The sequence below is a fragment of the Dermacentor silvarum genome, chromosome 1 (genome assembly GCF_013339745.2).
Source record: "Dermacentor silvarum isolate Dsil-2018 chromosome 1, BIME_Dsil_1.4, whole genome shotgun sequence".
In the NCBI taxonomy this organism is placed as follows: Eukaryota; Metazoa; Arthropoda; class Arachnida; order Ixodida; family Ixodidae; genus Dermacentor; species Dermacentor silvarum.
The window spans coordinates 191497839-191512118 of NC_051154.1; the positions used below are offsets into that span (position 1 = coordinate 191497839).

At 40.8% G+C, this 14280-nt stretch overlaps 1 protein-coding gene across 1 annotated transcript in view; it reads left to right on the forward strand.

The window, feature by feature from the left end:
* The window catches only part of LOC119436560 (palmitoyltransferase ZDHHC6-like), a 44482-nt gene extending 36728 nt beyond the window's left edge, over positions 1-7754 (forward strand). Inside the window, exon 9 of the transcript XR_005189076.2 lies at positions 4681-7754. The gene's annotated coding sequence lies outside the window, so the exon portion shown is untranslated. The remainder of the gene's footprint in view (positions 1-4680) is intronic.
* Positions 7755-14280: the final 6526 nt, after the last annotated feature.

Sequence of the window (14280 nt, forward strand, 5' to 3'; positions counted from 1 at the left end):
TGGTGTGGTCAGGGCAGTTGAAAAGCACAGAAGCACAGCAGCCTGCTTAGCAGAATTTCAGTAAAAGTGAGATACTATGAGCACTGATTCCCTCAACCCTTACGGTAACACTGCCCATGATGCATCATGCGAAGATTGTGCATGAGAGTTCTTCCTTCAGTTCTAATCTTTTTTTCATCTGTCATGCTGAGCATCTCATCATGTCAGTGATGGCAGCATTACTGCATGCACACTAGTGTTAAATTACAAAAATAATGTAAAATGAATATATTTACAAATTCTGGCCCCAAAACTTTTTCCCCCACCACATGCATCTTGCCAACACTCAAATAGATGCTGTGGAAGCAGAAAGATGCTTTGGGTGATACCAGCACCATAAACGCAGCACTATGTATATTTTCTTCACCCTCATCTGTGCCTAGTGTTGGAACTCCCAGTTCCAGTATGTGACTGGCTGAATGTTGTCAAAATGCAGACCCTGCTTTTTATGTCATCATACATGCCATATGCAGGCACATAATTTTTTATGCAGTAAACGGGCCAGATGCAAGCAGATCGCAGCATTTTGACCTGATGGCAGGCTTCAACTTGTTCATCAGGAGGTTGCAATATGGTGCACCTTTAGAACTCATTATTTTGTCTCTACATGGTCTCTACATGTTCCCAGAACACCCTGCCATGTCTCCACTTCTCTGAATCTCTGTATCTTTGTGATGGATTGTGCCTTCACTCTTTGGTTGCTCACCTTCTATATGGCTTACTGTTCATAGTATTATCAGCTGGGTATTGTGGATATGACAACTCGTTCCCAATGTAAGTTCATTGGAGAAAATATATATCCTTTAATTTTGTAGTGTCATAACAGAGTCCTGCACACTTCCATCTGCTGCTGCTTTATGTATGGCATTAGTTGTTTTGGTGCTCACCTGGTGGACACTTTGCAATGCACAGCATATTGAAAAACATGGTGCTTCATGCAATGTAGAATGCTCTATTTCACAACCACTTCATCCATATTGGCATGAGCATTTTCATAAACCATAATGCTTTTGATACTGAGCCAGAATGAGGTATTTCATTCAGTCTTCACTGACTGCTGTAGAACTTCTGCTATGCATATGCCTGTCCAACTGGCAAACAGGTGCCTCTGTACTGCTCTGACATTCTGCAGTACATTTTCTAGGGGTTTTCCTCGCTTCACTCCCAGAAATTACCGAGCGACGCCCATCCCTGGTGCATCGTACAAGTGAACGACCATATTGAGAGTGCTGTGGTCATGTGATGTATCCCCTCAGGGTGTTGGGCCAGTGCACACAGATGGGTGTAGGGAAGGGCGAAACACTATTTGAAGTGGGCCTTTTGCCGGGTACCTTGGTTTTGTGTATGTAAATTGTGCATTCTTTTTGACTTTGCCTCGTACAACAATGAGTGGCTTTTCGGCAGATATAAAGTAGAGAACGTGCTAGGATGCCGCACTTCTCATTGAACTAATAGTGTGAAGAGAAAGTGGGGAGAGGACTAAGCAGTCAAACCTGATTTATATGGATCCCGGTTAAATCAAGTCACATAGGACAATTTTTAAGCATTTTGAAGCTACAGTGAGAATGCATAGCAAAATGTATGGTTGCATAGAACGAAGATCATATCCAGACCCGATAGACCTACTCCGTACTGCCATGGCGTTCACCATGCACAGATGTTTAGCATTGTGGCCATGCACCAGGATGTGCCAGTAGCCTCTTGATCGGGATGGGGAGGGTAATAGCATATAAATTGGTCAGCATGACTTGTATGGGTCTTTCATGCTGGTCAAAAGACACTTGATTTCGGTAGACTAATGAAAATAAAAATCTAAAAGGGGTTTTAGTAGTCAAATTTCATAACACTTTTATATGTACTGAATTACATACCATGCCGAATTCATGGGCGCTTTTCTACAAGTTCAGTATTTACAGGTTTGATTTAGTAGATTGTGCACTAGGAAAGCTGCCATGACTCAGAGCCAGCTGTAAGCAGACCTTCAGGTCCGCCAGTCTTTTTTTAATCACATCTTACTCCAATGCTTTGCTCTAGTGTGGACTGCCTTCCTAGTACAATGATACCAGAATTGTGGATTTCCTGCTACTTCTGCAGGTCACTGTTCATGCTGATGTGCCTTTGGCCGGCAGCTGTGAGGGCAGCAAGAACCGCAATTCTTAAAGCCATTTCTCAATGTCACAGTTGTGAAATTCAACTCCTATAAAACTTTTTTTTACAAAACTTGAGGCTCAAATCAAGCAACGTGACTGAAAAACTTCACTTATAGAATTTGCCCTGTAAAGCTAAGCTTGAAGATAGAAAGAGGTAGTGAACTTAGGGAGACGATTGCTGCTATTCTTGTTTGCAAATGTTCAACAAAGTTTTTTAACATACCACAAAGTGAAAATGTGTCATGCTTACAGCTTGTGACATGTCATTGTCGCTCTATGGCTTTGGTGTCCTGCTTCTAGGCAGGAGGTCGTGGGTTCGATTCTTGGCTACAGCGACTGCATTCTGATGGTGGACAGATTGCAAATGTGTCTGTGGGCTGCGATTTCAATAAATGTCAAAGAACATCTTAAGGTTGAATTTAATTAACACTGCAGTGTTTCTAGCCAAGCTATAGCTCTCCAGGGAGAAACTCCCCAATTTCTGAATTTTGAAACCATAAAATGCTTTCCAAGTTCAACCATTAGGATTGGTAGCACGCAAGATTTTTTTTTTTTTTTTTATTATGGCATCGAAGCTCCCTTCTTTGTCTGTTCTCTTAGATTTTGCTTGCTTTCTGTTTTTTCTGCATCACTTTTCATTCCAAAGCTGTTTCCCTGACACAGAAGTTAAGCAGTATAACTTGCAAGCTTTAAATGTTATCACTGACAGATACTGCAGATTGCAGTGCAGCGGAGTGAGAGACATCCTGCTGTAACATCGTGGCAATTTGACTTTTTTAACCTCTTCAGTGTTTTATTATTTTTACCAAAACCGACCATATTTTGCTGTTTTTATATGGCTTACTTTCAAACTTCACTCCATTAAAAACCCTTCTAAAGCTTTTTCAACTGATCTGCTTTGTGTTAAGCATGAAAACCTCACTTTACCTTATCCACTTTGCAACCTTTATGTACTTGTCAGTGCCACAAACGGTACATTTACAATGAGGAAAGATGCTTTATTTTCCCCTTGTTTTAAAATCAACAATATTCTGCGAAGTAATGTTCTTCACCGAAGAAAGGCTTTCATGCATTCTAGCAATTCTAAGGCAGGTCAGAGTCGAGCAGAGGCTTTCTATTGCATGCGTGACTCACGGGTGAGCTGTCAGGGGCAGACACCATCGTTCAAATCTGCCAAAAGGCACAAAAAACAGTCTTTGAGCACTGACGAAGTGCTGCCATCTATGTAGTAAAAAACAAAGACTGCAATAAACACGCCTGCCAAACGTTGACGTAATGGCTGCCATCTATGTTGTAGAATGTGAAGGCTGAATCAACGTGGCCTTTGAGGTGCTGAAAAAGTACCGATGTCTATGTAGTAAAACAAAGAGCAAAATAACCACGGATTTCAAACGCAGCCGCTGCTGCCATCTGTGTAGAAGAAGAAAAGCAATGTGGACATGCTGAACTTGTCTAAATCACTTTGAAAATAGGATTATTGCCGTTGACAGGCTGAGCTCATCCACAACACTTAAGTGTAAAAGTAATGTACCCTAATGTGATCTCAAAGTGCATGTCTTTGCCTTTTTCCTTAAACTTAGGCTGCCTCACATAAAATTTAAGTTCTAAAGAATTAAATGATGTGCACTCATTTAGGCCAAGCAGTGTTGCAGAAACAAGCACAGCACAGAAAATAAACAAGTGAAGGGATCTTTTGTAGAGCTGGCTAACTGACATAACATGCATTTTGGAGATGTGGTTGTTGGTTTGCCTTTGGTTTTTGTCAATTGTCTTCGTTGTGTGTTCACATGCTTGCATGCACATATGAAGGGGGACCCAAAAGTAAAGAGAATTTTTTTACCGAGGCTGTAAGGTAGTTAATACCGATGCATACGACTAGGCCTGCGTACTACACTGTCGTCTACATGAGTTGAATAAGTAGAATCCTTATGCGAAGTTTTGTCTGCTCATTGCATTGCTTTCTTTTGAGCCTCTGTTGCCGTCTGCGTCGGTTTTGCGATGGCAGATGTCAAAAAACGTGAGCATCAAGTTTTGTTCTCTTTGAAATTTTTTTTTTATATTAAAGAGCTTGTTAATTTTAACGTTGTAGTGCAAGGTAAGATAGTCAACCAGCATTTTTATGTCTAAGAGCCCATGGGGTTGCTTGATTCAACATATGGAGGTGATAACAAATAAAATTACAGAAGTCCTGAGCTTCACAAGTTTGTAGAGCGCTAGAACAGTTTTGAACAAAGAATAAAGCGATAGGTCAAGTCCATTGCATCCCTGAACGAGTACTTTGAAGGTGATTAAAGTGCTGCATTGTTCTGAGAAATGTGATAATTAATTTTTTTTTTTATTCGTTAGTTTTGGATCCCCCCCCCATATGTACATACATACTTACATACATCTGCAAACTATCCCAAAATATCTTCTGTAGTGTTGTGTAGTAGGAAACTGCGCCTGCATTTTGTGATGTTCCATTTATTTTTCCATTTTTCTTATCGTGCAGTTTGGCAGCGTCAGAGCCAGTGATGGAGGGTGTAAAGAATGGAAAAGGAAAGGGATCACAAGAAAATGTGGCCCCTGTTTGCCAAATAAGAAGCAAAACTAAACTAGCAGGTGGCATTAACTGAAAAATTAGAATGTGTAGAATTGCATGCAAAAGTTTGTTCGACATCTTGCTTTTCTTACTAATCAGTAGTATGTAGTTTGGCATGCTTGAATGTAAGAAAACTGAATGCTTGTTTTCATGGAGGAAAAGGGAAACTTAAAGGGACCCTCACCAGGTTTGGGCACTGCAAAACAAGGGCGGCACATAGATCATGCAGTGACAATCTTGTCTGCAGAGTATTACACTGATGTACACCGTGAAAACAGCTGAGAATTCAAACAAAAGCTCGCACTGCCATCTCAGAGGAGCCTCTCTTTTCCTGCCAGCAAAACTGGCATCACATGCGTGGCACTTTAACATCACACAAGTGATTCAATGCATAAAAATAGCCAGTAGCAGCACAGACAACTTGGGGATTCCTGTGAAAAGCACAATACCACTTCCAAAAAGTAATTGCACTGCAGAAAATTAAAAAAAAGAGGTAAAAAAAGGGGAAAAGGCGGGTGGTCATGAAAGAAACATAAAATGGGCCCTTGGCTCTGATACGGGAGAAGGCAGAAGAGGAATGTCAGTTGGAGGTGCTGATCGAGGCAGCGGAGGAGAGCCTCTGCAGTGGGATGGATAGCTTACCTCCTCACACCTTGCAACATTTCAGTTCTTTCTATCTCGTCTACTACTGAACTTGTTTAGAATGTTTCAATTTTTTTTTTTTTATCAAACGCTGCTTTAATGGCACATTTCACGTCTAGTGCGTAACCAAAATTGCTGATGGTGCCTGGCCAGGGGCCCTTTGAAGGAACCAGTGCTCAATCAAAACATGCAATGAGATAGTGATGCAGGAAAAAGGCCATACCTCATACTGATCAAAATTAATTGGGCATTATTCTTTATATAACAAGCTTTATTTTTAAATTTGCAGAGAAAGTTGAGCAAAAATGGTGCTTCAGGATTCAGCATTGAACCACTGCCATTAAATCTGCTTGCGCTCCATGCTATCTCGCATTGATGTGCAAAACTAAGTCACTCTACTTTTCATCAAAAATAATTTCTTTGGTAGCAATGGAGCACTTTTGCACCTTGAAAAATTTTGTTTTGCTATGCCTTGTGTACTTGCATGCACATGTGTGCACATACAGTAAATGGCTGCAATTCTAACCTGATAAAAGAAGCGCAACTAGCCGGACCTCATTCTGAAACCAAAAATTAAGCATTTGGAACAAAAAATAATGTTTAGCTACAATCATCATAGTGTCTCATCACTTATTCTTCAATAGAGTCTCATCACTTGTTGTTCAAATGCTTTGTCAATGTTTTTTTGGAGGTGTGACCAATGTATGATGTGCAATTTTTCTCTGAGCTGTTTGTCTGTGCATGCGTCGTGTATGATTTTATGGGTGCACGTGAGTGTGTATGTGTGCGCACGTGCGAACATACAAAAAAAAATTTTGTCTCCCCCATGTTAACTTTTTTCTTCTTTCCCTTCTCTGATCTTTTCACTTCTCTGTGAACGCGTCTTGGTGATGTTGGCACCCGGCGCATGCCCCTGCCACTTCTAAATAGTGCTCAGATCCATTAGAATATCTTGCCAAAAAAAATGTCTGCATACTACATTATTCGCTATTGCAAAGTCCTGTGGCATGTTTGCAGACATATTTTTTATGTCTTAATTGCATAGAAAAGAACATAATTTTCTTGCTGCCAAAGCTGCATCATTTGCAGTTCACTTTCTGCAGTGTTGCCAGCATCCACCCACAGTAAAGTTGGGAGTTCGTAGGTTGAAAAATTTCAAGTTTTTTTGCACCTTATCTGAAGCAAGTGTTGCGGGTCTAGGTAATCTAAGGTATAAGATTTCCATTATGGTACAAAAGAAATGGCAACCTTCAAAATCGATCGTCGGTCTCTTGAAATAAAATTGTAATGGTAACTTTGCATTTTTTTTTTCTACATCAAGTGGAAAGCATTAGTGCAGAGATGACTGTTTTCAATGTTCCTATTAAGGAACAAAGGAAAAGCGCATCTCAGCACATTATACGTGTGCACTTATCACGAGTACTGATCTTTCTGTGCTGGCTTTTTGTGCCACTACTGACAGATATGTGTGCATGGTGGTTTGCCGGGTGGGGTGTCAGTGTTTATAGTGTCTTTTCTTGCTGGAGCTAGGTAGCTTGTGTGGGTGGATATGTTTTGAGGTGCCACTTACACCAGGTGTTATATGCCACAATGTTGATGAATTGATGTCAAGTGCCATGAAAGCTGCATGTCATAATCTAAAGCGTGCCCATTTTAAGGGCTAGTTTGTTACATGTGCTATAAAACGTACTTAGCTGGGGAAGAAAAAAAAATCTAAATCGTGAGGGAGTGAGTAAGACTGATTGCTTATTATAGTGTTCAACAGTATTCCACCATCTGTTCCTATGTACACATCTTGCAATAAAGTGCTGTCTTTTTTACAGGGTTGCAAATGGGGGGGGGGGGGGGATGCTCAATGGCATCATTTTGTTGCAGTGTTTCGGCTAGGTGGTAGGCAGCTGCAGTATTACCACCGTCACTGCAAATTGTTGCCACAAGTGCTTCGAAAAATATCTTTTATGGCTGTTTCTAGACTGTACTGGTAAAATTTCAGTTGCAACATGGTATAGAAAAAATGTATAGGAGAAATGCATTATTGCTTTAATGTTTCAACCCACTTTATTGTCAAGTTTTGCTTGACTAGTAGTTTCACGTAATTCTGTTGCTCTATGCATGACGCTTGGGTGGAGCCAGTCATTTTCTTTCATTTTGCATCCAGCAAGCAATGCTTTCAGTTGTCCTTAAAACGTTTTAGGATGCCCTATGGTGGTGGTGTACAACACAAGCATCTGGGACATGTAGAAAGGGATTAGCTTAGAATATGGCCTGTGACTCGCCAGTCTTGTACCTTTACTGGCACCACACACCATGACCTTGCTGATAACTTTTTTTTTTTTTTTTTTACATTGTAGCCTACATTATGTGAACGTGAAGTGACACATGATGAAAGGACTCGCACACGCTGAATGTAAAAACCTGACAGAGTTGTTTTCTGTGGCTTCGAATGTTCCCACTGTGATGACGTTCATAACAAAGGAATATGGTGCTTATATTATATTTTTAACTGCCTTCACCAGCCTTGAGGCCTCTTCATTTTTGGTACGCATGTGTGCAAAGTAACTAAATGCTGAAATGCACAGTAGCAGAATACTCAGATGTATTTTTGCTGAATAAGATTTGAGGAGAAGGCAGGGTGCATATTTTTTGTGAGGCAATTTCTGGCTATTGCCCTGTTTATATACCAGTGTTACTAGGATAAAATGAAACTACTGTGGTGATAATGTCCTTTTTAAGGTTTCGTTTTTACAATGGAATCGATGATAGCCGCACCTTTTATGCAGGCTGACAAGGTTGTTATTGTTTTTTTTTCATTCATCATGCCCATATGTTTTCTGTCCATTGTAGTAAAGATTGTTTCTGATTAGGCAGGGGCAAACAATGGCGTCTTTAGGCTCTTACATCTGCATGTTACTCCTCTGTGTTTGTGAGAAGTGAGGATGTGGGGAGTTTGGAACGCCATTTCTCACCTTCTGACTTGGTTGGTCACTGCACTTTTGTCTCACTGTCATGGCTTCTCACCATACTAACTTCCATTGAACTTTGACTGTGTTTTGTGTATGTGCAGCATGTATACATATCTTGTGTTTCAGCATGTCTTTCCAGTTTATTACTTTCACATTCTCAGGTCACTTAATTGAAAATGAAAAATTTCATTACTGTGAATAAAAGAAATGATCATTGACATGTTCTGACTGAGTTCTCAAATAAGCATCATATTGAAACATGATCACTTGAGCTACAAGGGTCATTCAATAAAGATTTCCCCTGACCCACTTCGCTCAGGCCTGCATAAAACAAATTTCACACAGCACTATACTTCCATCTCGATCGGTCAGAAAAAAAACATTCAGCTCTTTCCCAATAGATATTTTAGTTTTACAGATCTGAAGACTCGGGAAGGTGGGAGCATGGAGCCAGTGGAGCACAGGGCCGTTATCAAGTTTCTCTTTCTCAAATGAAACACACCTTAACAAAATGATGGTGTATGGGACAAATTCTTCATCTTATGATGTCGATAAGTACTGGCATTGGCAGCTCAAATCTGGACAGAACTCAATTGAAATGACACTGATTTTCGGTCGACCTCATTCAGCTATTGATGGAGACACTGTCACAAAAATAGAGGCCACAATATTGGAAGATAGCCACATAACAGTTCATGAACATGTGCCCATGCGAAACGTGTCGCTGCATTGATATCCTCATTTGCCTTCTGTTTTCACAAAGATTCGAGTAACCTTTAGCCGTCTTGACCACGTGCATTAAAAACTAAGATTACTTTTTTGCAAGATTGATTGCACAGGATGACACACGAGTTCAATGTTATGACCTAGAAAGAAAATTCACTTAACAACGAAAGCACTACAACTCGCCATCACGCTAAAAGACATGCGAGCAAATCTCGGCTAGCAAGGTGATGCTGACAGTTTTGGGGGATCAACAAGGTGTGGTGTGAGAGATTTCCTACCGAAAGATGCGGCCGTAATGGGGGCCTATCATGTTTACTTGCTGTCAAAATTAAGGGCCATCAAAATCGGCAGGTGTGGTCTGCTGTCGAAATATGTCCTGCTCGTGCAAGACAATTCTGTTCACAACTCGCATGTTGCACAAATGGAAGGAAGCTCCTGTGAAATTCTTCGTCTCACCCCATACTCCCCGGACCTTGTGCCTTAGATTTCCACCCCTTTCCATGTATGAAAGTATTTTCAAAAATCGGGTAGCTTACTGATAATGACATGCTCATCGCCGAAGGCAAGTCATGGCTCCAAGGCTAACGTGAGGACTTATACAAAAGTGGTATTCACAGCTGCATAAAACAATGGCAGAAGTGTGTAGCTCTCAGTGGTGGCTCTGTAGAGAAACAAAAATAAATATGCCCACTTAAGTGCTCCCCAGCCCAGAGAAAGTGTGTCTTTACTGAATGCCCCTCGTATATCAATTTTTTCATGCTGGTGAACCAGTAGTGTCCATGCTAATGCGTTGCTAAACACCTTGCTATCAAAGGGAACCCTGCAACAGCTTAAGGCTACCATTTTTGCTCCGGTCCCGTCTCCAACCTGTCCGACATGTAAATGAATATGGCAGTGGCACAAGACCAGTTTTATGCATGTGCGCACTACATGGCATTCGTGCTTACTGCAACAACAGTATGTGGTTTGTTTACATACCCAGTGTCTTACTCCCTCACTGCCGTATGTGCTGCTTGCGTGCCACGGTGGCTGAGCGTTCTCAGGTTTTCTTGGAGCCTCAGAGGTGCTCGCTGCTACCGCTCATGTTCAATGTAGGCGCAGTGAGCTCAGTCTTCTACAGTTGTGGTGGCAGCGTAATGTGCCCCCTTAGCTACATAGCGGCATTCACATTCAGTAGAAGTTATCTTAGTCCTACACTGTGCTTGGCAGTGGCCTTCTGCTGTTTGCATTCCACAATATCTTCTGCAGACGAATTCTTGTGGGGGGGGGGATATCAAATGCAGAGCTGTGCAACCATTACACTGCACTGTGGTGCACTCCCATTATCCCACCTGCAGCACACAGCAAAGATGGGGGAGAGGAGTTCCACCAAATAGAAATGGGGGGCCGGCTGTGCACTGGAGACACAGCACTGACATGTTTTTGGTGTTGGATTAGTGATATGCTGCTGTTGAACTATAATTAGTGCATGCAAACAATGTTTTTTTATTAAAGAGAGCTGCTAGGTGAAAAATAACATTTTTCTTTTCAGAAATCATTTTTTAGATTTTGATTGCAAAATTAAACTTCAGCATTCTTTTTTCATGCGTAAAAAAACCAAGGCTTTCCTCCAACCAGAAAACTGCAAAAACTGATTCAATCGAAGCATGGTAGCTGTATGGACTTCGTTTTCCATGCATGCTCTACTGATGAAGCTCTCAACCACAGGTTTTCGCGAGATGGTGAACTTGGTCGGCGCCAGCTCGTTCACTTTTCACCAGTGCTCATGTGAAGGCTGTGCTTCTTACATATGAGAGTCTGACAAGCAATAAGCTGTTGTTTCACTGGATTCAGGGCAAACTCCAAAATGTAGCCCAGTTTCTCGGCAGCAAGGTTTGGTTTCTGTGCCCCAAAACAGAATTTGCTTCATGCACTGTTGTGTAGATATGGCAACTTATATAGCCATACCGTAGTTAAAAAAAGGCCACGAAGTCTTCGAGGAGGTTCTACAGAAGTTTGGAGTCCTTGTAATTTGAGAGTTGATCACTCTGAGCAACCAGAGAGACCAGAGAAGAATGAAAAGAATCTCTGAAAAATAAACGGCTGAAGCTAAATCTTGTCATTGCAGTGTAGAAAAGAAAGCCCGGCTGGAGGAGGAAGCTCACGAGGGTTCTGAGGGTACTACCTATGCAGCAGGAGAATTTTGAAGTTTTACACTTTTAGAAAGACTGGTCTGCATTCTGCCCAACGTTCGTGCAGATTGACCATCTGCAATAGTAATAAGCATGTTTAGAAACTTTCAACTCCACGTTTTTCTTTTTCCAATTTTATGCTGTATTTACTACATGTGCCTAAAATTCTTGTTTGACTACTCAATCATAGCCACATTTTGCACTGCATGCACGAAGATGTGTAAAATGGAAGTATATGGGCTTTATTGTAATTTGCAGAAATTTTGGTCATTTGCATTTTAGAAAACTAATCGTCACTGTTCTCTATAAACGTAGTTGAGATTAAAAAATTTTTCTTTAAATAATAAAGCCAAAAGAAAATAATTGTGAGCTTACTTACAATTATTTGTTTATAAGAAACAATGTAGGCTATCTTATAATATTCTTCTAGGCCTGGCACTACGCCCAAACTTTGCAAGAGAGACCTTACTTTTCCCACTTCCAAGAGGTACAGAAAAATAAAATAATTAGATAAGATATTCAGAAACTAAAATCATACGTGAAAACAGGAGAATAAACTATATATATTGTACTCGTTCCATCCATTTAGCTTCATTAACAAAAATGGATCTCTGAGGCACATCTACTCTTAACTCTTTCCTTACTGGGCCCAAAGAAACCGATCAATCTGATCTACAATTTTTGAACATCTTGTTAAACATTGCCGTTGGAATTCTTCTACGAGCAATGCCATGCATCGTACAAAATGACGACTGCACTTTAATTGTTCGCCAGATTTGACAATTTCTAGCACATTGGGGAGTTTGGAAAAATAAAACTTCGACAGGAGGTACTGTCAACCTCGGCCTCCAGTGCTCCTAGCACTTGCCCAATCAAACGGCACAAAATTTGCAGTTTGGTCAACTCGGTAACATAATTTTTAAATGACAGCAGCAGTGAAGACACGGAAGCGTCGGTCGAGTTGTCTAATCTTTCGACACAATGTCTATGCTGTTTTAACAATGTCTCAAACATCGTTACATGCTGAGGAGTGCGTGTTGCTCTGATGATTGCATCCGACTAAAATCTAGTACAACAGTATTTTTTCCCACCATGGGTTGGTTTTATCGAACAGTGTTTCGACAGTGTATGTACAACTTATTATGAGCAATCCTTCTCGTCGTGTCATGTCTCACACAAAAGCACGCAGCTGATACGAGACCTACTTTCGGCAGAAGCTCGACTGGTAGTCTAATCTCTCACTTTTTGAACACCGCCCGTGCAACTGCCCTTATTCGTTATTGTACGATACTGTGCAAAACTGTACAAAGCATGTCAAGGCTCCAGCGCCCGTTCAAGGTGCATGACTAGACCAGCTTTCTTGCACAGAAAAGGTGACCTAATTCATTAATCAAGTATGAGGAGGCTTGTGCATGCTCCTCAACCTGACAGGCATTGCTTCAACATCCTAAAGAATGCAGTAAAAAAGGAGCCAGGTGCTTTACTGCAATGAGTAAACACAAATGTTACCTACGCCATAGGTGCCTACCCATTTTCACATTTGTAAAGCCACAGCTTTCCCACAAAGCATGGGTATCACTATGGCTAATATTCACGCCAACAAATCCGCATAATATGTTTTTGTGAGGTCTAACTTCCAGAAGTTTGCAACTAGAAGCAAGGTGCATGTTTTGTATAATGCTGATTTTTTTTCACTTTCGTTACCTAAACTAAAAATAGACAATTATTACTTTTGTTCATGTTTCTTGAGGTGGTGCTTTGAAGTTTCACATAAGAATTCTCAAGAACTCTATGAGCAATTATTTCTTCTTCCACTCAACACAGCAATGATCAGGATAAAATTCAATGTATCACGGTTTACATTGTGACATATACGTCTTGAAATAAAATGTTAAAACATAAAAGCATGAAAAATGAGCAGATTTCTAATGGTAAGGAAAGAGCTAAGAAGTTCCAAAACACAAGCAAATCAAAAGCTGTTCTCAACACAAACTATGATGACTTCCACTCCCACTTTTCCGTGCAGCAAATCGCAGTATCACGTTGCAGGTGCGCTGTGTAAGTTGTTGCATTGATTTACAACCATGAGCATGCACAGCCCAGAGGTGCGACTGCTGAAGCGGAACCTCGCACTTAAACTTTTTTTCATCCATGGCCCCACGCAAAGTCAACATGGCCTTGAAAGTAGATACATAGTTATGAATGGCATTATGGTGATTTGCACTAGTAAAAAGGTGCAAGTGGAAGTTAGCAAAGAGTATGCACACAATGCATACTTTTTTCTAACACTTTACTCGGCACTGGGGCTATCTAGGTGTCACAAAAATGGGTGAGAGCTGGAACTGTTCTGGGGCACATTAAACCAGTTGCTAATTACCTTATGTACAAGCCCATTTGAGGGCAGTTCTGGAGTACACCTATTTGCCCACTGATAATTGTGAAGTTGCAGTTTGCAACCTTTTTAGGATCAAATGTAAAACTTGTATTTGTTTTCTAGTTTACAACCCAATTCAAATGGCCAAAAAAACTTTAGAGCACTTTCAGTGGTACATGAGCCTTCACATTGCTCCAGGCCTGAAGTGTGGTATTTGAATTCGCCCGTGCTGTCAGACTTGAAGATACTTTGGTCTCCATGCTTAAAGCAATGGAAAGTTGGGACTTTCCCACCTGAAAGTTCTAACTGAAAGTTCCATACTTTCAGTAAAGCCCAAGTCTGTGTACATCTCTTGCTGTACATGCTGAAACTTGATTCAAGGCTATTGTGTGGCAGCCTGCTTCCTGCATACCAGCTTCAACAACAGTCACTGTTTTTCAGGTTTCCTCTGTGATTCTTGGCAATGTACCAGGTGTGCAAAGTATTTGATAACATGTTGATGACTCCACGAATAGCAACAATATTTCAGACAAGAATCAAAATATTCATTCCGAAGTTTTTACATTGTTTCTTATACTGCTGTTTTCTAGGACTGTTGAATAAAACCAATTATTGACTGAATTCAGCTTCTATA